At 29.2% G+C, this 23,213-nt stretch overlaps 1 protein-coding gene across 1 annotated transcript in view; it reads left to right on the top strand.

Annotated features, from left to right (window-relative positions):
• Positions 1-2,562, top strand: part of LOC111039434 (alpha-protein kinase 1-like) — a 51,328-nt gene extending 48,766 nt beyond the window's left edge. Inside the window, exon 4 of the transcript XR_002605098.1 lies at positions 2,461-2,562. The gene's annotated coding sequence lies outside the window, so the exon portion shown is untranslated. The remainder of the gene's footprint in view (positions 1-2,460) is intronic.
• Positions 2,563-23,213: the final 20,651 nt, after the last annotated feature.

Here is a 23,213-nt window from a genome sequence, read left to right on the forward strand (position 1 = left end):
TAAATAATGAGAACAAAATTAATAAAAGAATTAATGAAAAGTATATTTAACAAGATAAAATGTAAATAATATAACAATGACAAATAAAGATTTATGTAGGTATGACCATTAAACTCGAAAATTAGTGTAAGTTAGAACACTAAATTTAAGTTCGAGTCCACTTCAAGTCTAGATGTTAAAGGAATAATTAAGTATGAGTAACTGAATTTCTGCAATAAGTTAATGATTAAAATTAGTAGATTTCGATTATATATTTAATCCTAAAATAAATACTATGTAATACTACGGTCTACGGTACAAGAAATCAAATAAGAAAAATAACACCAGAGCACCTTCAACATGAAGAAGAAGAACACCAGAAAGCCCAGGGGAATTATATATTATATAGATTTCGATTATACAATAACTGCGTATAGACGATAGTAATGAATGAGTATGTGCAGATAAATTTTAATTCAATGATAAACCATTGTACACCGATATGAAAAATGATTCTGAACAGAGTGTCAGCTTCTATTTCTAAAAATATTTTATAAAACATATTTATTTTATTTATTTTTCTATTGGTAATACGACAGGTAGGTAAACTTATCTCATTTTCAAAAACATCACATAATGCATAAGTTTATTTTATTATTATTAATTCTCATAATAATGTCATATATTAATACACTAATTATCTGTACAATGTAGAATGGCTTGAATAGGTTTGTGTTGTAAATTATAATTAGCTCAAAATTAGTTGAAACTTGAAATATTTTGTAAATCTCATTGTGCATAGAAATAAAAATTAATAATATACGCAATGATGAAACTTTTCAAATGTCTATGATTAAAGCTTTAGATTTAAAACAAAATAACTATAATTGTTGGATTATTATTATTTTTTACTAAATATCCAATATTGTCAAAATTGTAACTTACAATGCCTCTAAAATTGATTGAATATGTTTTTCCGATATAAGTTTCTGTAAGTACGACTTAAGAGAAACCTGCCTGAATATTTCCAAAATTATATTCATATTACTTAACTATTGAAAACAATTAACAAACGATTGTAAAAAAAATTTACCAATATGTATTTATATTTTAAAATAACTTTAAGTAAAAATTATGAGAAAATTTGTATTACTTTTTCAAGCTTTTTGGCAAATACATAATAATAATGCATCAACATAATATTAAATCGAAAAAATAAGCACAATAATTTTGGATCTCTTTGTCGTGTATACGAATATAGTATAAAAATTAACAATGCAAAATAGCAAATTTCTACTAGCATAGTTGATGCACTAATTTTACAGACATATATTAGAATAATGGTTATAATAAATTACTATATTTAAAAAATATAAAGCTTAAAAAGCGCTTTTAACTATAATATGTGTCACTGACACGCTCTTTACACCACTGACCTCTAACAAACATGATAATATGAGACATTGAATACTTTTACTTACGAAACAGTAAGTGATATACCTACCTATGGCTGACAACCCCAAGGGTAGGGTAGAACTAAGACGTCAAACTCTATAATACCATGCTTGAAGCATATACTTTCAATTGATATGCACGATATTCACCAATATTATAATATATGTTACATATTTTGAATTTTAAACTTGTATAACTTATATAGATTTCATATACGCAATATGCAAACGGCATAGCTTAATAAAATATAAGTCAGAAATGTTAGATCTTATTAATCATAGTAATAACATAACAGGTATCTTATACATATTTTAGTTTCATTTAGTTTGTATGATTTATCATTAATTGTTGATATTTTTTAATTCCTAGGTACTCATTTTTATTATCATAATATTTTTAAATAATTTTTATACACTAATATCTGATTTACATAACAAATAGTTTATTGACCATAATCATTTATATAGTTAAGAAAAGAAGAGTGAAGAGGTTAAAACGTGCAGACAGATAAAACGATATCTGGTTTTACTTGTCTTCATTAAATTGAATTATTGATATTATTGCTAATAATCTAGTAGTTCAATGTTGGATACCAATTCAAAATCCAAAAAGTTATATTTTGTACATGAATTTAAAATTAAATTAAAACTATCTATAGTTTAAAATAAAGTGTAAAATTGTTATACGTTTTAAATAAAAAAGGTTATGGATATAGGCATGTCATAGCTCATAAGTACATATTTAGGTAGTTATAACAAAAATTCCTACATACACATTTTAGTCACAAAATAAGTCTGTGTTACATACATTTTTACGTTAATATAGATACACGATACAATTTATCAGTATTAAATATTTCAAAATTGATCAAAACTATACCTGATCAATTATCAGTTTTATAACTACTTAATTACACATAAAAGTAATCTATTTCTGTCAAAGATTTATTTTAACGATGTTAGCCGATAATTATTATATATGGTTATATACATTTTAATTAATTTAATTGTATATAATATGTTACAGGTTATGGATTATTTATGTAATATATGGTTAAATGAACACATGATAAGAATATGAGATATCAACATTCAACAGTTTTAATTTATTTTTTGGATATTTGCAACAATAAATTAAGTAAGTCATAATATACAACTATAAACATTAATGTAGATAATTAAAAAGAAATCTAATCCCAAACATAAGTTGTTTTTTAATATTTCATAGTACAGTTTTAAGATTATAAACGTAATTTGCCCTTGCTCGTATTATTATAGACGTATTATGTATACATATTTGTACAAAATATTGTATAGTGCTCGTGTATAAATATGTTATCGTATACTTTAAAAATTCAAAATTGTAAAGTTTATTGTTGAATCCAACTGTCATTAGACAGCTAAAAATATAATACTTAAATACATATTTTATGCTGTGTATTTTATTTATTATTGTTTTAAACTTTGCAACCGATTAAAGTTTTCATATAATCCACTGTACCCTTTTTCCTCTTTAAATACACTCAGCGGCGGAGAGGCTGATATATACCAACGAAATAATCTTTACGAAAACCTTTTAAACTATAAAAATATTATGATATACCTATTGTAGTATAATTTACGGTAATAAAGATGGACTGATACTATGGTATACGCAGTAAGACCTCTAAATACCGTGTACTTTCAGTCGCTGAAATCGTATATCCTTTATTCAGAGTTGTCCGCTATTCAGGGGGTTCAGATTGTAGAAGGTTTGTATTGGACGGAGGTCACCTAGAAAACGTCAGCTATTGTGGGAGGTGTCCGTTGGGGGAGGTTACACTGTACTATAAGAGTCTTGGCGATTTATTTGCGAGTGAACAGTATCGCGTTCCTGAGACAATCCGCTGCATATACCTTAGCCGTCTGCGGGGTCGGATCGAGTTTATTTCGCGATCAAAACTACTGTGCGGTGGTTTCGGATCGGGCCCGATGTGGTTTTTGACGGTGAAAATGGCGAGGGCGACGGGACATAATATAATACTGCAGAAATACGCGAGCAGTGAGCCCGTGTACGTGTATAATACGCGCGCATTATAGTATAATGGTATAATGCGTACGGTTATAATTTGTCGTCGGGCGACGTCTGTTGTGTTTAATAAGGCGCGCACAAAGTACGACAAAAGTGAATAAAAAGAACAAAAAGAAGGGAAGACAAAAAATGAAAAAAATAAAAAAAAAACCTTAAACGGATCTGGGGAGCGCAAGTCGGCCGGAGGAACGCCCAGTAATCAACTAATCGCGTTCCGTCGCGCGTAGCTGCGCACGAAACCTCGGCGGCCGTCCGACCCGAATGCCGCCGCCGCCGCCGATGCCCACGGTAACGAACGCGGCGGATGATTCGATATAATATTATTTTCGTCGTACAATATAATATTATGTAATATTATTATTATTATTATTATTTATACGATCGTGCATCTGTCGCACATACATATGTACAGATAAACACATATGACGTGACGAGCTTTGTATATTCTGAGGTCGTCTCGCCTCGTTTGCCCCGGTATATGGCCGATAATATTATTTCCATTTTTTTTTTTTTTTTGAGCAATCGATGTATTTTTTTTTTTATCTCGATATCGGAAAAATCATCGAGTGTTATACTGCAAGGGCTCCTTAACCGATGGTTAACATTATGGGCCACGGATTGGGGGTCCGTATGTGCGACATGGTATATGCACTCGGTAGTCCACGGAGAAGTTATAGTTTGTATTGATATGTTCGGTTTATTTTTAAACGATTTAAGTGATGCAACTTACAATTTATAAGTAGGTAAACCCAATTTTTACGACTTATAAGTTATAACCGTATTATAATACTCTACTTTTAAAATATTAAAATTAAAAAATTGTTCATTGTATTGTATGCTACATCGTAAGAAAGCTGCGTTACCACTTTTCACGATATTATACGATTCTGATAGTGTTTTTCCAGTTCACCCTATTAAACTCGAAATGGAAAAAAAGTTAAATTAAAACAGAATATTATTGTTTCTCAAAAATCTCAGGCGGGGGCAATTTATGTAAATATTTCGAGTGTGAATTGAACGGTTAAATAAATTAGGTATGTTTAAAATAGGTAGCCTCTCTATATTGCATTCAAATACCTAAGTGAGTTGAAAAACTTAAGCCTTATATTATATTGTGATCGTGGCAAATGCGGCCGTGAGACACTAAAATAGGTATATACGTATGTTATAAACGAGGTGGTGGTTCGATCAGTCCACGTGCAATATACAAGACGATACCGGGAAAGTCGATGACGTAGTTGAAGCTGCATATTACTAATAAATTATTTTTTTTATAATATGTTTATGTATTATTATATAACACAGGGGAATACCTAAAAATGTATGTAAATTATTATGTTTATTATACATAGGTTATCATCATAATATTAATATATTATTTTTCCATTCATATACCTATTATATTATTATCTAAATACATTGTTTGTGTATATATATATATAAGCAGTTATTGTTGAAAATGTATTATATACATTTTTTAATTGGCGCTTATCGATATTTATTTAAACGTCGCTTAACAGTGGCACAATATATACGAGTATTATTATTATTAAAGCTTCTGCACATGGTATGAACAAATATAACAACGGATACCTCTAATTTCTATATAAGAAATCGAACAACTAGGTATTGGTAATTTTTTTACCACCATTATTATTGTTGCACATAAATAATTTATTCCCAATAAAATTACTTATATTATTAAAGTATTGAAAGGTTTTATTTAAGTTAACCAATGTCCAGTAAACAATCTTATTTTCGCTATGAAAAAAATATATAAACTTTAACAGCTATTTTTATTTCTTTAAGACATATATGACATATGAGAAAAAGTTTACATGGTACTATAGTGTTTATCAAAAAATAATAACAAAATGTAAAATGCATTCAAATGTTAAAGGTAAAAAGTTTTACTATTATTTATTGTTATAAAACTATAGCGAACCATAGTGAAAATAATATCATTTAAATTTCAAGTCAGTTCTTGATTTTTGAAGACCTACAAATGTAGTGAATTTCCTTAAAAAAATAGGTTTTAAAGACACGAAAATACAATAAAATGCACCAATAAGACTCCCATGCAAACTTACACTAAAATTGTCTTATAATTAAAATATATTTTAATCATCAAATATATTAATATATTATTGGTATCATTATTTTCACAATTAATCACGACAATTTAAATTCAAGTAGTATTACCATCATACTTTGTTATTTATGTAAAAAAATAATTGTTCATAAATATTGATCTTCACTTCCATCATAGTTTATAAGTTAAGAGTGTATTTTTAAAATATATTCCCTACCGATATAAAATCTAAATTCAATCCCCGCAAAACTATAGTTTTTGTTTTATAAACACGAGCTTTTATTATTTTAAATTACAAATCTATAATAATATTATTGATTAATTATACATGTAATGCGAACAAACCGACAAACCGTATACATAATATACATACAAAATGCAAATGAAAAGTACCATTTCAGTTTTCTACACACAGTTTATGCTAACTAAAGAAACGGTAAAGACCTAATTTTTTCAGTTTATATGCGTATTAGTTTTTCCGTTCAAAAAGCACCGGAGGTGTCCTGCGGGCGACGCGTGGTGAAGTCTATAGGTACTACAATATTATACAGAACTCTATTACTGTCATCGTACAGGCACGTATGAGTTCACTCATTATTTCAATTCGTGTAGGGTGAAACAAAAAGATTTTTAGATGAACCTATGGGGTAAAGTGGTTGACAACTTATTCATTGATATGAATCTGTACTCGACGATTTGAAGCTGTATTACAACAATACAACTACTTGTGCGTATTTTTTTCTTGAATAATCAAGGTACTGAGCTATAACTACTAAACTATACATACATAATATTATAATATTATACATTTTTTCCAAAGCATGTGCGAACATTCAAATCCTCAAAAATTATAGTCAATACTTAGGTACTAATATACAGTAAAGGTTTTCGCCAAACTTTTACATAATAACATGATACACTCATCTAAAACTACATGTCGTATTTTATGTAACTATGTTGACAATATCACTATGGATAGGACAATACAATTATAGTACGTAAGGTATACAATAATTGCACTGAAGCTATTTATAACAAATATTATTGTTATATTTTTAAAGCTTTTAGTAGATAAATATTTTAACGCAAAAGTCCGAGTTTTTCTGATGCAATAAAATACCGTGTACCTATAATAACAGTGTTATTTACGATAAATTAACAATAAGCCGGTACATCGAGTGCTTACAATAGTTAAGTGTTTAACTAATATTGTAATTTTAAAACGATATTCAACGTGACTACATTGTAGTAAAAAAAAAGATAGAAAAGGGGAGGTGATATTAAAACAACAAGTTATACTGACACTACTGCAGGGACGGCTGGACATAAATCAAACGGCCCGCTTGCGCAATAAAATATTAATAAAATCGGACAACGAAACGCCATAAGTCTCCGGCCAGGACAAAAATGTATAATAAAATACAAAACAAAAAACCAAATCTCCTTTTCCGTTCTCCTGCCGATATCCTTCGTTCTTACAAGGGATTTCAAACGGGGGGCTACAACAGTTAAACGCAAGTGTTACAACGGTCAGTGCGTGTACATATTTTATTAGATAAGGTCGTGCGCTTTTGTCTTTGATGCATTACAATATTGAATTATTATTATTATTCACGTTGAAGACTAGTCAGCAAATATCAGTCGGTCGGGTATATATTTAATATACTATATTGTACTTGCGTGTATTCGAATTTAGATGATCGTTCACAGTCAAAAAGGTGGTTTCATTCGTCAAGACCAATTGTCACGTGTGGTTTCCCCCAGTTATTTCCATAAAAGAAAGGGAGTGGACTGAAGGATAATCAAACAACAAGCGCGCGGTCAAAAAAAAAAAAAAAATAAGCAAGGAAAAAGAGAGATCCCCTACAAAAATTAAGAACCCCCAGTGGAGTTGAGTGTAAAAAATGAAATGATTGCACGTCGCTGGTTTTTAGTACTACTTGAAGGCACCCAGTGACATTTCCATAATTTAACAAATAAAAGAACAAGAACCCATCGATATCTATGAAATTTATTGCCTACAACTTTTATATAAGCATTTTCACATGTAGGTACAGTAGGTACACTGTATTTTATACATAATCACATTATCTCATCATTCTATTATCCCGCTATAATATTATATAAGGTACCGTTAATAAATCAATTAAGAATTAAGAATTATTACATTTCTATATAAAACCATGTAAAATATATATAGTCGTTCATTTATATTTCATTCAATTATTCTTTTAAAATATATCAAATAATATTTGTTAATTTAATAAATGTTAAATGAATGCTTGTATAATGGATATTTCAGCCTTAAAATTTGACTTAAAAACGATATACTTTTGAACATTGTATATACAGTTTATGTAGGTAGGTACCTAATCAATAAAATATAATAATATCTGAGACTATAAATTATTTGTTTTTATTCATTGACAATAACAAATTCTTGATAAATTGGAAATCCCCAATGTATGAAACATTCATTCAACCTATATTATATACACACAACAGTAGAACCTACATTCATATGATACATATTCTTTGGGTGTGTATTATTCATATTTTATACATTGTAGAATGTTTAATTTAAAATGACAAATTGCTGAATTTTTTTTTATTGAGTGGTCTATTATTGAGTCTAAAATTAGCAACCTATACTCCTCATCTTCATACCATAAAACATATTTTCATAAAGCACCCTCGTAGATATATCATATTCAAGTCCATATTTTGTCAGAGGTTAACAGCATCAAAAATGCACATGAGCTTATATTTGGCATTTGGTATTCTGATCAAATATTTTTACCCTAAGGCCTGACAAAATAATTACGTTACTGGACACCAAAGGAAAAACGGAAATATTGACATGGCCATTTGCCACGTTTCAAAAATCGAATGGTCTACAACTGCGGTGCATACATCAAGATGTTACTGACCAAAGGAGGGTTCAAAAGCCAATTGATGAACTAGAATGAATAATACTATTTTAGTTACTGCAAAACGGCATATAAGTGTAAGTAGATATAAAAATAAAATTTTTTTTAAACTATCAGTGTAGTTTTCTTATTTTAAGTTTCTACGAGTTCTAAACGATATTAAATGCTAACCTGGTATTATATTCTTATGTGCTAAAAAATATTTGTAATTCTGAGATGACACTTCTCATAGTAGAAAAATTTTTTCAATTTTCAACTTCAAATATATTTTTTGATAGGATAGTGAATCTAGTTGATACGCTTAGGAGGATAGAGTAAAAAATGTCCAATACTTTTCCGAATAATTAGAGAAAAACTAGAATTTTTACACAAAATCGATTCTCTTATTGCAATTCAATACTGAATAACCGTAGATAATTGAAAATTGAAATGTTCACCAAATGTTATATTGGAATTTTCTATACATGATATTATTAAAAAATATTTGGTTGCTTTTGAGTTATATAAAAATATAATATAGAACATTTTCAATTTTCAATTTTTTTTAGTTATTTGTTTTATATAAATGGCAATAAAATAATATTCGTTTGGTTAAAATATGCTTAAAAATGTAACACAAGGTTCATCTTAAGTTGGTATTAATGTTATTTAAACAATTAAGGTACATATTATGCACGATTTTTTACGTAGGCTTTTAAAATTTAAATTTAAACGAAAATCAACAATTTTAATTTTTCTTTTGTAATTTAAAATTATCTTTAACTTGAAATTTGTATCTATATTATTATAATTTATATGCAAAATGAAAATTTTAAAACAATTAGAATAATTTTAAGCTATTACTTATCTATACCACACGAAAATATTCAGGCCCGTTCAGATATATTTTGGAAGGCAGGGCTTATCCATGCAAGGGACCTCTTTTTATTTAAATTCTATTTCAGGTCTTCGGGATATTAAATCTAGATAAGTACATAATATAAGTACATAATATAAGTACATACTTTTCAGATAAATACGCTGATAGCTATTATAGTTTACTAGCTGTCCCGTCACGGCGTTGCCCGTGTATTATATATAGCTATATAAAAAAAATCCGTTTTACCCTCTTAGAGGTCGAATTTTGAAAAATCTTTTCTTATTGCGCCCCTGCATTGCTCAAGGAACCTCTGTACAAAATTTCAAGTCTCTAGACCCAGCGGTTTGGTCTTGGCGTTGTTAAATGAATAATGGTGGTCTCCTATATATTTATAGATAGATAGATGAACTATAGTTTTTACACTTACCTAAGGTCGATTTTTTTTTTGCATAGACGCATGGAAATATGTTATCAAACAAATGTAATCAATTTATAATACTAATAGTAAAAAAATTACTTTAATTATTACTGTCATCGATCTAAGTCGTTTTTGTATACAGTGATTTATCATTGAAATTAAATTTAACACATACATTACAGTGACTTACTCAATGACGAAGTACACTCGACACCTACTTTAAAGCAAAGCTTTTAGGTACTTATAACCCACTCTTTTTTTTTTACTTTCACATTTTTCTGATAACTATATTTTTACGTTTGAATGGAAAGACTCCCAGTAAGTTCAGAGTAGCTCGCAAGATTTAAGTACGAATAAAAGAAAAAATTATTTTTTACGTTTTTGTATGGGTACTTCCTGTGTTTGTAATGCGTATAATATTGGCTTATTTGAATTCGTGTACTTTATTTAAACACAAGCAAATATTATTTTGTTATTAATTTTGATAAAACGGGATCAAGGCTACTCCGTATTTAATCCTCTATATCGTGGCCCCTATTATATATAGAGCTGCGTATATCTGGTAAAAAATAATGTACCGATGAAGAAGGGTGCCGCCGCCGCCGCCGCCAATGTCACCGTCGGGGCTCGATCGTCTGGTCAATATATAGCTATAATAGTATGATCGCTGTATATATATATATATGCACTGCAAATGAAACGCGCGGAAAGAGGAGTAAAACAAAACAAAACAAACAACTGCGACGGGGAAAGAAAAATAAAAAGGCAAAAACAGACGTGCGAGAAAAAAAAAATAAAAAAAAACATAATACGTATAACGAAAACGGAGGTTATTGCGGGACTGCCATCACACGCGTACACACACACACACACACACACACACACACACACACACACACACACACACACGAAGAGACTGCGAGCTGCGGCGAGGGCAGTGACAATTGTCGTGGACGAGCAGTATGTGTATGCTCGCATAGGAGTGTACGTACGGGGACGTCCCATCGCAATCGCACGACGGGCTATAAACGTGCATGGCCCGGAATTGGTTGAATAACCGAATCACTAAACGATTTGTGTATGTGACGCATAGGAAGCGCCGAACGGTCCCCAGACGGTCCTATTCACTCGGTCAAAGGTCCATTACTCGCGCCCGCGTGTGCTGCAGCGTTTTCGCGTCCGAGGGCGTTGCCGGACGCAAACCCCAAAAGGCCATCGGACTTGGGTTATATTTGCCAGCAGCGGCGCGAACGACAACCCGATAGTCATTTAGAGAGGTCCCGCGAACGGTTGTTTTTGTATTTGCTATTATTTTTTTTTTTTCTCTCTCTCTTCCTTTCTTTCGTTTTTGGCGTCTCTATCTGTGTAGGTATACGTATACACGTAAAGTGTGCTTGTATATATATATATATATATATATTTGTATACACACCGTCTCCGGTAGCGTACCCTTCTTTTAACGATCGCACACCGTTGCAGAGGAGTTTATAGATGTATACGCTTTTTCGGCCCCATATGATTTAGCGAATTGATACGCGAATTTTTACCGCTGTAGAATGTGTTGTATGTACAGGGTGTATTCACCAAACACGCTCGCCTCAATGTGCGTCTACTATACTATGATCGATTCGTTCAAATTAATATGATTTTTTGAATTTTCAAGTATACACTTATAGTATATAATTGCATATCCTTTGATGTGTTAAACCATTTATTCAGGAGCGATACATACTTTGTTTTTCAAATGAGAACTGACGGTGCTAACTGTAAGTTGTTAAACACCTGATGATTTTTATAATACATTTTGATGTACATTCGAAATTCGAACTACCAATTTCTGCAGAATATTAAAATCTAAAATATACTACTAGTTTAAAAAAAGTATAGAACAGATATAGGTATATTAATTAGTCTATTACCTACATAATCAATTTCGACAATTTCTAGACAATATCTGACAGTCTCCGAATTCTAAGCACTAGTAGAGTGTTCTTGGGTGTGTTAGATAAATACCTATTAATATTTAAATTATAATATTTTATTAGTTTATCTGTAACATATTTTAACTGAGAGGAATAACAGCTGCAACACCATCGTTCTGTGTTATTAAAGACATTATGTTCAACTTAAAAGATAACACTAGGACATAATAGTCTATGTATAATCGTGTAGGTATAGATTGTATGTAAATATGGTATTTGATGGCATCCAACTAATTTGTCAAACACATTCTATTTTTTGCGTCGCATTAATAATAAAAAAAAAATTACTTTCGGTAAGTTATGGAATCTTTCAAAACCTACTGAATTAGGGGTCATCCTTGAAAATACGATATCTGAAAGAGAAATGTCTTTCACTCCATAAATGTCAATTTCAGTGGCCAAATGCAATAAAATAGAGGTGTCCGCTTCCCCGCGTTAAACCTTAAAATATTCCGAAGGGATACGCATATAAACGGATCGAGTTTGGAAGGGGCGATCCTTAAACTTGGTAACCGTGGTCACACAAAAATATTTTATAAAAATTATTTACAAAATTAAACCATCGATTTAAATCACAATGAATTTATATGAAATAAATATTCTTTTCAAAATATAAAAAAAATGCCTATAGGTATTATGGTTTAATATCATTAATTTTCTTATGATTTATTTTCAGAATTCAGTTGCTTATTAAAATTGAAGTAGAAATATTATCATAAACACCAAAATGTATTTACAATCTATAGATTATCCTAATGAACACTAAATAATTATATTACTTAGCCATGTTTGTAGTTCAAAATAATGTACATGCATAATAACTATTAATGTATATTCAATATTGCATGCATGTATAATATATATATCGTTATACCGTTGTTATATTTTAAATTTGTATACTTGTACTTAATTATTCAAAAATATTATTACAAATAAGTCACAACGTTTATTAAAAAAAAATATTAATTTTGAAATTGATTATGATTGTGAGGTGTAATTGAAAAATTGATTATCACATTCGTCATACTTTAACTTGAAAATATTTAATACAAAATACAACTTATAATGTTAAATGTATAATATATATTTATTATATCACTATAAAATATTGAAAACGTACACAAACAATTTGTTAAATTGTAAAGAAGAAAAAAGAAATGCATATCACATGAAGTATATATATATTATAAATATACGATGTACATTTTTTTATCTTTTTATTATTTGTACGATCATTCTTGGATATGGATTACTTCTAAGAAACCCATAATGAACTGATAGCCTGTTCGTATGTTTAGGTGACGTAAACTCCTATTTTCTTCATATATATTTAATTTAGGTATATTAACTTTTTTTAATTACATTGGTTATTTTTTAAGTCTACTTTAAATATTTCGTAAAATGTTTTTTTAATTTATAAAATAATATTATAATATAATAATTGTAGTTAAATGTAAAGTATATTGTAATTTATAACTAACATTGTTACTCGAAATAATTTTTAGAAAACAATAACAATATTCATTTTTCGAATCATATTTGTGTAGTGCACAATGTAACCAACTAAAAATTCCCAATGGAGAATTTCAATAACAGCCGACATCAGAAAACATAAAACGTAAGAAGAGAAAAAATCTATTTTTTCAACTGTAGTTAGACTTTATAATCAAAATCTTATGAAACAAAAATACATGACAATATATAAATTTGTATTAAATTTAAATTTTTTGAAAATGACAATCTTACAAAACAATAATAATTAATAGTAAGAAAACAACAAATATTAAAATTCTATTATGGAAAATTACTTAATTTCTATAGAAATACTAAAAAATCACAAATATAATTCAAGGTTTAGTAAAAAGTTTAGTATTAATATTATTAATTTACTATTTCTAAAATCTAAAGTAACAGTAATATAGCATGTCAAGCTACCCAGCACAAGAGTATAAATTTAGTCGAGTTACACATCGAGAAAAACAACAATCAGTGAACACTGAAAAAATAGATACTATTGAGGATAGAGAAAAATAATTTTTTTCTTAGACACCTGCCTGGTGATAATTTGTCGCATACGCCACACACGTACCTTCCCGAAATGTAAACGTGTGGCGTATATCTTCCACGATAAAACACACAAACCGGAGGGGAATTGTGTTTGCCAATACCCCGTAAATATAATAATTTGATTTCGTAATTTCTGTTAGAAATGTCCAGGACGACCGTTGCTCGCCGCTCCCCCAAACATTATATATATATATACGTATTTTATATGGCATTCAATAAGTGTAACTGAATCCGTTTTTCCAGACGACGACACTGCCGCCTCCACCGCCGCCGTGTTACGCTGGCAGCAGGGTTGAGTGAAACGACACTCGTGAATTATACGTGCAAGAAAAATGTTCCCCTGAAAGCGTATTACTCGAGTTCAGCTAGACTACCCTTCGCGGAAAATCTTCGATTGGCCGGTGGTTCAGGATGTAAACAAGCACTCGAATGTCTACTCCGTGAGCATTTTAAGAGCCATAGGTATATAAATTATACCTTACAGACGTTTGTGTATTACGACAGATATCGTACTTGCTGCATAGCCGCATAGGTGATATTACATTACAGTAAAGTGCCTTAAATATATATCACCTTAAATTTTTGTTGGTATAATTGCATTCTTATCATAGCGAGTGGTCATCGGGGGGCCCCCTGTCCCCCACTCACCACAAAATGGAATAGTACGAATATCCGTAGATTATATGTAAATAATAACCGGGGTCAGAGCAACTTTACTTTGGGTGTAATGCAATGTAACCATCTAAAAATAATTCAACCAAATGTCTTCATTCAACCACTTATGATTTATATGTAAAGAATTTTGATGTTTCATGATTTTGAATCTTCAATAGTACAGGATGATAAAGATTAAAGTACATAGCGAATAATATAATCATTGAAATGAATATTACTAATTTAATATTTTAATAAAATTACATATTTTATACAATTATATAACGAAAAGAATTATGTACAAATGCATAACATATTATCTTCAGTACAATATTATATTAAAGGTAATTTTCATGTTTCTGTGACAGAACTGAATATTAAGTCTAGGATTAAATTTAATTAACTAGGTTCATTATAATAGTATTTAATAATAACAACTGGTGTAGTGATGTGCTAGACTAAAGATAATAACTAAACTATATAGCGTCAAAAAAAGTTTTAAATAAAATAGGTATACCTCAATCGCCCCAATTCAAATAGAAATGGGTGGGTTTATCCAATATCCTATTTAAATAAATACAAATTATAAGAAGATATTTAATTTGAATTATAATTAGGTATTTCGAAGTAGCAGTAATTTTTAAAATGTTATTATCTTAATTTTACAGAAAATTATAAGTTTATATGAGGAACAAAAACTGGAAAACTAATTGGATCAGATATTTCATTAAACTAATATTTAACTAAATAAGAATTTATAAATAAAATAAAAATATTATAAAATGTACAATGTGTTACTATCGAATTTGCAATTTAAAACGTTAGTGATAACTGATATTAAAACATTGGGTATAAATATTAGATAATTTTGATGTTTTTTATAGGTGCCTTATTATAAGTAGCAAACAATTAATATAACAATATACATTTAAAATGTATAAAAATAGTTTTAATGGTTTACTAAAAATGAAATTACTAGAAATGAAATCTTACCAAACAATAAAAAAAAGGAGCTATGAAAATGTTGAATAACTTTGAATCATCTAACTATATTATATAGGTGAAAGAAACCCGAACGATTGATATTGAGATAGCTAAGGCATGTATAGGGTTTCTTCAGTTTCTCGACATCGTTTTCCGTTTATTTTCTTGTAGTATAATATAATATGTTGAAATATATAGATGCATATAATATTTTTGAGTACCTACTTTTATTCAAACTTAAATTATTTTTTTTAATCTAATGGCAGGTTCCGCAATGCATGGTTAAAACCTTGCAAAAATGGAACTTTCCCCAGAAGTACTTTCCGTGCATTGTCATGCAGTTTTTTTATTATTTAAGTGGAAATGAATAAGAATGAGTTCTCGAATCTGAATATTAATATGATATACATAATCTTGTTTTACAAACTATTCATAATTTTTCATACCTTTATTTATGTAAAAATGTTGATTTTATCGATTGATTTATGCAAATTTAAATAATATATAGAAAAATCGACATTCTTTGTATACGCATAGATAATATACGTCATTATTATATTGAACCACAAAACCTGTAGTATAATCAAATTAAATTTACCCTGATTAAAGTATTATCACATTTTAAAAATGAAGCTGAATTATTAGAAAATTTATGGTTTTTATTTAAACATTTTGTGGTATCAATATAGATTATATTGGCTAATTACTTGCACACAGTACAAGTATAATCATAGATTTTCAATTTAATATAGATAAGGTTTATTTTTAAATTGTTCGATACAATCCTTGAAAATGGAGGAAACCGTTAAAAAAGTTAATAGGTATACCTTAGTTTCCGTTTTATATAACTTTCCTAAATTTACCACATTCTAGTAAAAAAAAACTTAAAATAATTGTTCATCTAAGTGTGGTAATTATTGTGAATATTTGTATTCATACAAAAACTTTCAATAATAAAGAAATTCAAAGTCATTAATTTTAGTAAATTATCATAAAAATAATAAAATTATGAGTATTCTTACCTATATAATTCCAATATATTCATAATTATATATGTATAAGTATAAGTGTATAACACTACACTTTAAGCATAATTGTTGAACTTTGAATGGTTATTTAAAATGTCCTAATTAATAGACATTTTTAAGGAAAGATGTAAAACATCGGTGATAAAGCATACAATTTAATTTGTATACATAATTATTACAAGTGTTACCAGTTACCTACCAAATATATTGTGTCAATTAAATTTTAAAAAGACTTCTTTACTCCATATATTACTCATTCTTGAATAATTGCAGCTATACTAAAATCGAATGACCATGGAGTAAGTACCCAGAATCTCAAGGGTACAACGCCCACTATTAACTACAATAATGAGTCTCTAAGGGATCATATAATATGTAATGAACACCGCCAAAAATTATATTTGAAACGAGTTGGTAACACCAATTTGAAATATCTTACTACAATTCAAGCAAACAATGATAAAATCAAATGATGACTAAAATTCAGATAAATTTTAACTAATTGAATGATACTTAAATTTAAAGTATATATAACTAAAACTGTTAAATAAAATGCCACGTGAGTTTAAAAGAGAAAATAATTACGTTTAAAGCTGTATTTCTTTATACAGGAAAACTTCTTAACCCTTTGCTAGAACATATTTCTGGTTTAAAAAAAAAGTTTAATTTAAAGTATTTAAAACCAGTTTATTGTTCAAGGTTAAATCATTAAATTATGTTCATTCAATCAATAATAGTAAAATAGTAGTACCTATTTATATATTAATCATATTTTATCTAATCCTTTATACAATAAACATAAAGCATCATATACTTCTTATATTTAAGTACACAAATCAAATATTTGTGTGTTAACCACAGGTATGTAGAACCATCGCTAGTAAATAAATTGAAGATAATAAATAAAAAAATTAATCTTGATGAAAAAAATTATGTAATTTTTAATAATTGTCATATGGACGTCCATTTTTAAAAGAAACTAATAAAAATAAAAAATAAAAATATATTAAGAGACACTATATTTAAAATTAAAAATAACTAATATTTATGTTACTGCATTACAAAATATTCTAGTTTCGTATTCGAGTTCAGTTATCGTTTTTATATTATATAAATATAAAGCTCTAATTAAAAAAATCTTTTCTATTGTTAACTAAAAAAATTGAATCATATTTGAATAAAAACCAGATTTTATTCAAATATTTGTATTATTTGTTTATTGTTACTGTGTTTAATGAAGGATAAACACAGTTTATTAGCCGTACAACAAGGTATAATTTATATATAGGTTTAGCAAACCAAAAAATAAAGACTATTGGGAAACTAAAGCAAAGCACAATAATTGTTATTGCCAAATAATCAAAAATAAAGTAACTAATTGATTGTATTATGTTATATTGTTATGTGTAAGAAATTATATTCAAAAACAACCTTTTCAAATATAGCTTAAAATATACGCGATGTAAGTGATTAGTGATAATTGATAAACTTGATTCGAGGGTGATCGCAGTTGTTGATCGTAGAAAAAAAGAATAGATACCGGAAGTAAATCATAAACATGCTCATACATTGTTATGCGTAGTAGTTTTCCCAGTAAATCTAAAATTAAAATAAACATTATTAATATTTGTATTACATTTGTATACTTGCATATTTTATATAACTTCATATTAATATGCATTTTTGTATCTACGAATTGATTACTTAATTTAACCTACACATTACATTGGGAGTTTACAATTTAAATAAATCTAATTATATTCTACTCCGGGTACTAAAGTTTCAGTATCTATTTTAATAATTTAAAAATGAACATCAGTCCAGACTTCAGGGACGAGGTAGTGCCTAGTATACAATATTCCAATATTTATAAGCTTAAGTAATTTTGCAATTAGTTCTTGCCTTCTCTAACTGCGATACTCAAAAAATATTATAAGTGATAAAAATCGTATTTACTTCAACCAGCAAAAACATCCTACAGAAACTATAATGTCTATTCGTAAGTAGGTTACCTACTTATGTGCGTTATATGCAATTACGAATCACGTGATTTATTTTCAACTTACATAAGGTCTCCTATTGTTTTGGGGAACTTCCATTGATGTTTATGTATATATGTACATATAATATGTATAGTGCCTACACATACATAATACACAATACACTTATTATAGGTCCATGCAAGGCCGTAACTGGAAATTAATTTCGGGTGGGGGGAGAGGGGGGGGGGCAAGCTAAAAAATGTATTCTAATTTCATTATAGTCTTTGAATTCCGTTGTGGTTTTCAACCCACCGAGTATCATTAGTTATTTTACTACCACATAGTGTAACACGAAAAATTTAAGGGGGGGTTGACCCCCCCCCCCAGATACGGTCTTGGGTCCGTGCATTTGTTTAAACATGTTAAACATAAATATTACGAAACATTTCAACGGCTGAGATAGAGGGTCACGTGTTTTAAGGTTGTACAAATGGGTTTTTCGTGATGGTGGTGGCAGTGGCAAAGGGTCGGGAAAAACGTGTTAATTTTATCGGTGTCCAGTGTAAAATTAAATGGCGAAAGAAGAACTGACCACATCCATCGGTCTACGCACACAGCACGTATAAACATGTATACATAATATAATATATATATATAATATAAGCCCGTTTAGTGACCGTTTACCGGCGTGTGACACGAACTGATAAACAAAATGAAAAGGGCCAATTTCACAGAGGTCTGTGGGTGGAGGGTGGTGGCAAGAGGGTGCTGCTCTGCTGATGTGATCACCGCCACTGGCACAGGTCCCATAACCATGTCTATCCGAGCAAGCCACCACCGCCGCCGCCGTAGCAAGTTTTCAAGAATACGCGAGGTCGAGCGCACGCACACACGCCCACACACACACACACACACACACACACACACACACACACACACACACACGTATAAATTCCTCACTTATACACACGTCCGTGTATGTACATATTACAAGTATATTGTATATGAACGCGCGCGCACACAGACACACAACGAACGGACGGACTTCGGAGGAGGTGGCCCTTTAACCCTTTCGCCGGTTTAGCTTACAAATTATTATTATTATAATAATATTCTCCCAGGAGAAATGTGGAAAGAGAGAGAAAATGTTTACCCGCGCATCCCGACGACTCGTTAAAACAACAAAATGAGCCCTTTAATGGATTAGTTCATTAGTCGGAAGTCATTGTTGTGTATGTTCAACTGATAAACTTTCGCCCACCGCACCCGGTACCGCCGCCGCCGCCGCCGCCGCCGTTCGGGAACCGTCCGCGATGCCGCCGCACACTCTCTCGCCGCCAATTGCAATTTTATGTAATATTCTCAGCAACCGCCGTACGTGTTTAACAAGCATTATAATAATAATATAACCCGACCACTTCGTTTTATTTTACAAATCGGTCTATTTGAATAGTTATTTAAATACGAGCACTCGGGATTACTCGTTAATTAGAGATAACCGATTTAAACGCGGTTTTTTTTTTTGCTAACCCCGTCATTATACCAGTTTGAGCATTGTGTGAAGTCGTTTTGTTCGTCAAGATGTTTGTCATTAATTTTTGTTTGGAATTTAATTCCAATCAATACATTTGTTTAACTTTTACATCTAAAAATACAATTTAAGGTAGATAAAAACTCAAGACAATGGGAAAGTTCACGAGAAACTCAGATATCATGTTTATACAAATGTTATCGTTTTATATTAATTTGATTGTTATATTGTGGACAAGACATAAGTATATTTGAATAGGTACAAAATAATCTCTGTCTGATAATAGACAATAGTTTAAAATTATGAAGCATACATTAAGTTATAACATATAATATGTATGGCATAACATATTATGAATTAAATATTCTTATAAAAAAAAAAATTGTTTGAGTTTCATAGACTATTATTAAATAATAAACTGACTGGAAGACCAACTCCAAAAAACAATTTACAAAATCGTCAGCATTTAACGAGGACATAAGTGTCGCTAGAGTTACACAAATGTATGGAATTTATAAAACCTATTTTGGTTCACGATATAGTCCTATGTAAACGGTGCACATGGATTTACCTAAAGCGCACATTGACTGCATAGGTACACCCCAATAGCAATAACAATAATGATACCAATCTTTTCAGCCTTGAAGGGAATGTTTTGGGTTCTATAACTTAACGTACTTATGTAAAAGTGTAAAACATAAAGCAGTGCTGAATACGATTAATTTATCGCATAACCTAAAATTGATATTTTATAGAATATATATCATTATAATAAAATAATATTTAATATTATAGTTGATGTGTACTAAATTTATTATAATATGTTGTATACCTACACATATTTTAATTGTCTTCTTATAATATGATACTATGGTATTCAATTTTGTAAACAAATATTTTTAAATATAAATGAAAATGTTTATGATGATTTCGTGTAGGTACCTATATAATAATAATAATAATTAATATTGGGTGTATAAATTATACATAATACAATGATTTTCATTTTTTTAACAGCCATAATTTCCTTTAAAAATATATTTTGAATTTTTATCAAAAAGTATGTGTAGCTATATTATACGTTACCGCTTCGTACACCTATTACTTACCAATCTTTTATATTACCTAAATGTTATCCCAGTTTAATATAGACAGTTTAAAATCCAAGGTATCTACAATGTGATATAAGTCGGAAATGTGTAATAGCTATACATATAGGTTCACGATATCCATAATTAAAAACCATTTGTTTTATTTTATGTACATGGTCCATATAACCGTTGATGATAAATCATGAATTTAATACGATTCATTCATAATATCATGAATGAAAAGTACCTTGTAATTCTCCGGGTCTGTTAAAAACACATCAATGAAATCCCTCTTTAATGTAGGAAAGGGATTTTTAGGACCCCTTGTAATAAACGCGGTTTAATCATTTAAAAGGATGATTTTGTAATGGGGTTATAATATAGTAGCAGTCCATAGAAATGATTTTCAATGCGGTATATGCTTATTGGTTAAGGTCTATTAATTTGCAATGTTTAACCAGTAATATTGTGAGATCATTCGAGGTAGTATGTTTTTAATACCATTATGTGTGTGACAAAAATACAAAATTATAATCAATTTGTATTAGCAGATGAAATGTGATTACAAATATTATATATCTTAACACAACAATAAAAATTAAATACTGCAATTTATATCGTAAAAAGTTATTACGTGTTATACTAAGCTTTAAATAAAAAGATTAAAAAATTTAAAAGAAAAAAGTTAGGAAAGAAATTCTTTGAACCCTACTTGTATCATAATATTCATTGTAATTTTGTTACATCACAAACCTCGGATAATAAGTTAACTATAACTTACTAACTTTTACAATAACTGGCTTTACCATTTATTGCTACAAATCATACATAATTAAAATAAGCATTTATGAATCGTTTAAGGTTGTTGGAATAGTGTGTGTGATTAATCAGGTATAATGTCAAATATCAAGTTAAAATATTTAAGAAAATGGTAGTATTCATAGCATTCATATAATTATCAATAAAAATATAAACATGAAAATAAAATATGTTGAGCACATCACTATTTTCAACTATTATCACAAGTAGAATATCTGAATACATTACACTTAATTGTGTGAGACCGTCTTTCAAATTCTACATATTATAGACAAATCACGCTAAAGTTTAAAATAAAAAAATTGAACATTTAATATTCAAAGAATAGTTTCAATTTATATTCTTGATTAAGTTTATCGTTTTAATTGTAGTTTTAAAATGTAAGTCTAATTCATTAAATTTTTATAACACTATTATTTCAAAATGATTGAGTACTTGGTGAAGAAGTTCCTACCTTTATGTCTCAAGTGATGATGTGTATTTCACACTATATCCAAAAATGAGATCAAAAATGTTTTCTTAAAAAAAAATAACATTTAACACTTCTTGTCTCTAGGAATGCGAAATTTGTTTATTTCGAGTGTTGTAAAAATCATATCCAACGCAAAACATTAGCTGTTGACGTAAAAAATAAAGCAAGTATAACTGGTGATTCTGGAATAAAAGGGGAAAAAACTAATAATAAATATGCTATACCACACGGTACAAACTCTACTGTACTACAGAGTGGAAGGGCCGTCGGTACTTTGTAAAGTACATAAAGCGTTTACAACGATGGTTAGGGGACTTATATAGGGTGGGTTTATTGTCGGATACGTACATACCTCCTCGTATCTTATCTTCCGGACCGTCTCAATTTTATAGCTTTCCAATCTGCAATCCCTTCCTTTTATAGTTTCCCCTCACCTTTGGTCACTGTACTGCTTTTTTAAAAAAAAAAAAGAATCGACCTCACTGATCACACACACTCACACAATTACTCTACACACATCCATACACACACATATAATTCTACGTTTCCATTATATTATTACATTAATGCTCTTTATTACCGTGATAATTTATCGGTAGAAAGAAACACTTTTTTTAAAGAAATACTTAAAAAATGTCTTTACCTAGGTACTTGACTGTTCTATTATAAATTATAAGCGTAATACTTATATGAAAGTAATAGGTATCTATCAAATTATTTTAAATGTTCATATTATAGTAAAATATTTTATGCTACATTTGTCATTAGATATAGTTTAAATTATAGAGAATTTAAATTTT

This window comes from Myzus persicae, unplaced genomic scaffold (assembly GCF_001856785.1).
Source record: "Myzus persicae strain clone G006 unplaced genomic scaffold, MPER_G0061.0, whole genome shotgun sequence".
Classification (NCBI taxonomy): domain Eukaryota; kingdom Metazoa; phylum Arthropoda; class Insecta; order Hemiptera; family Aphididae; genus Myzus; species Myzus persicae.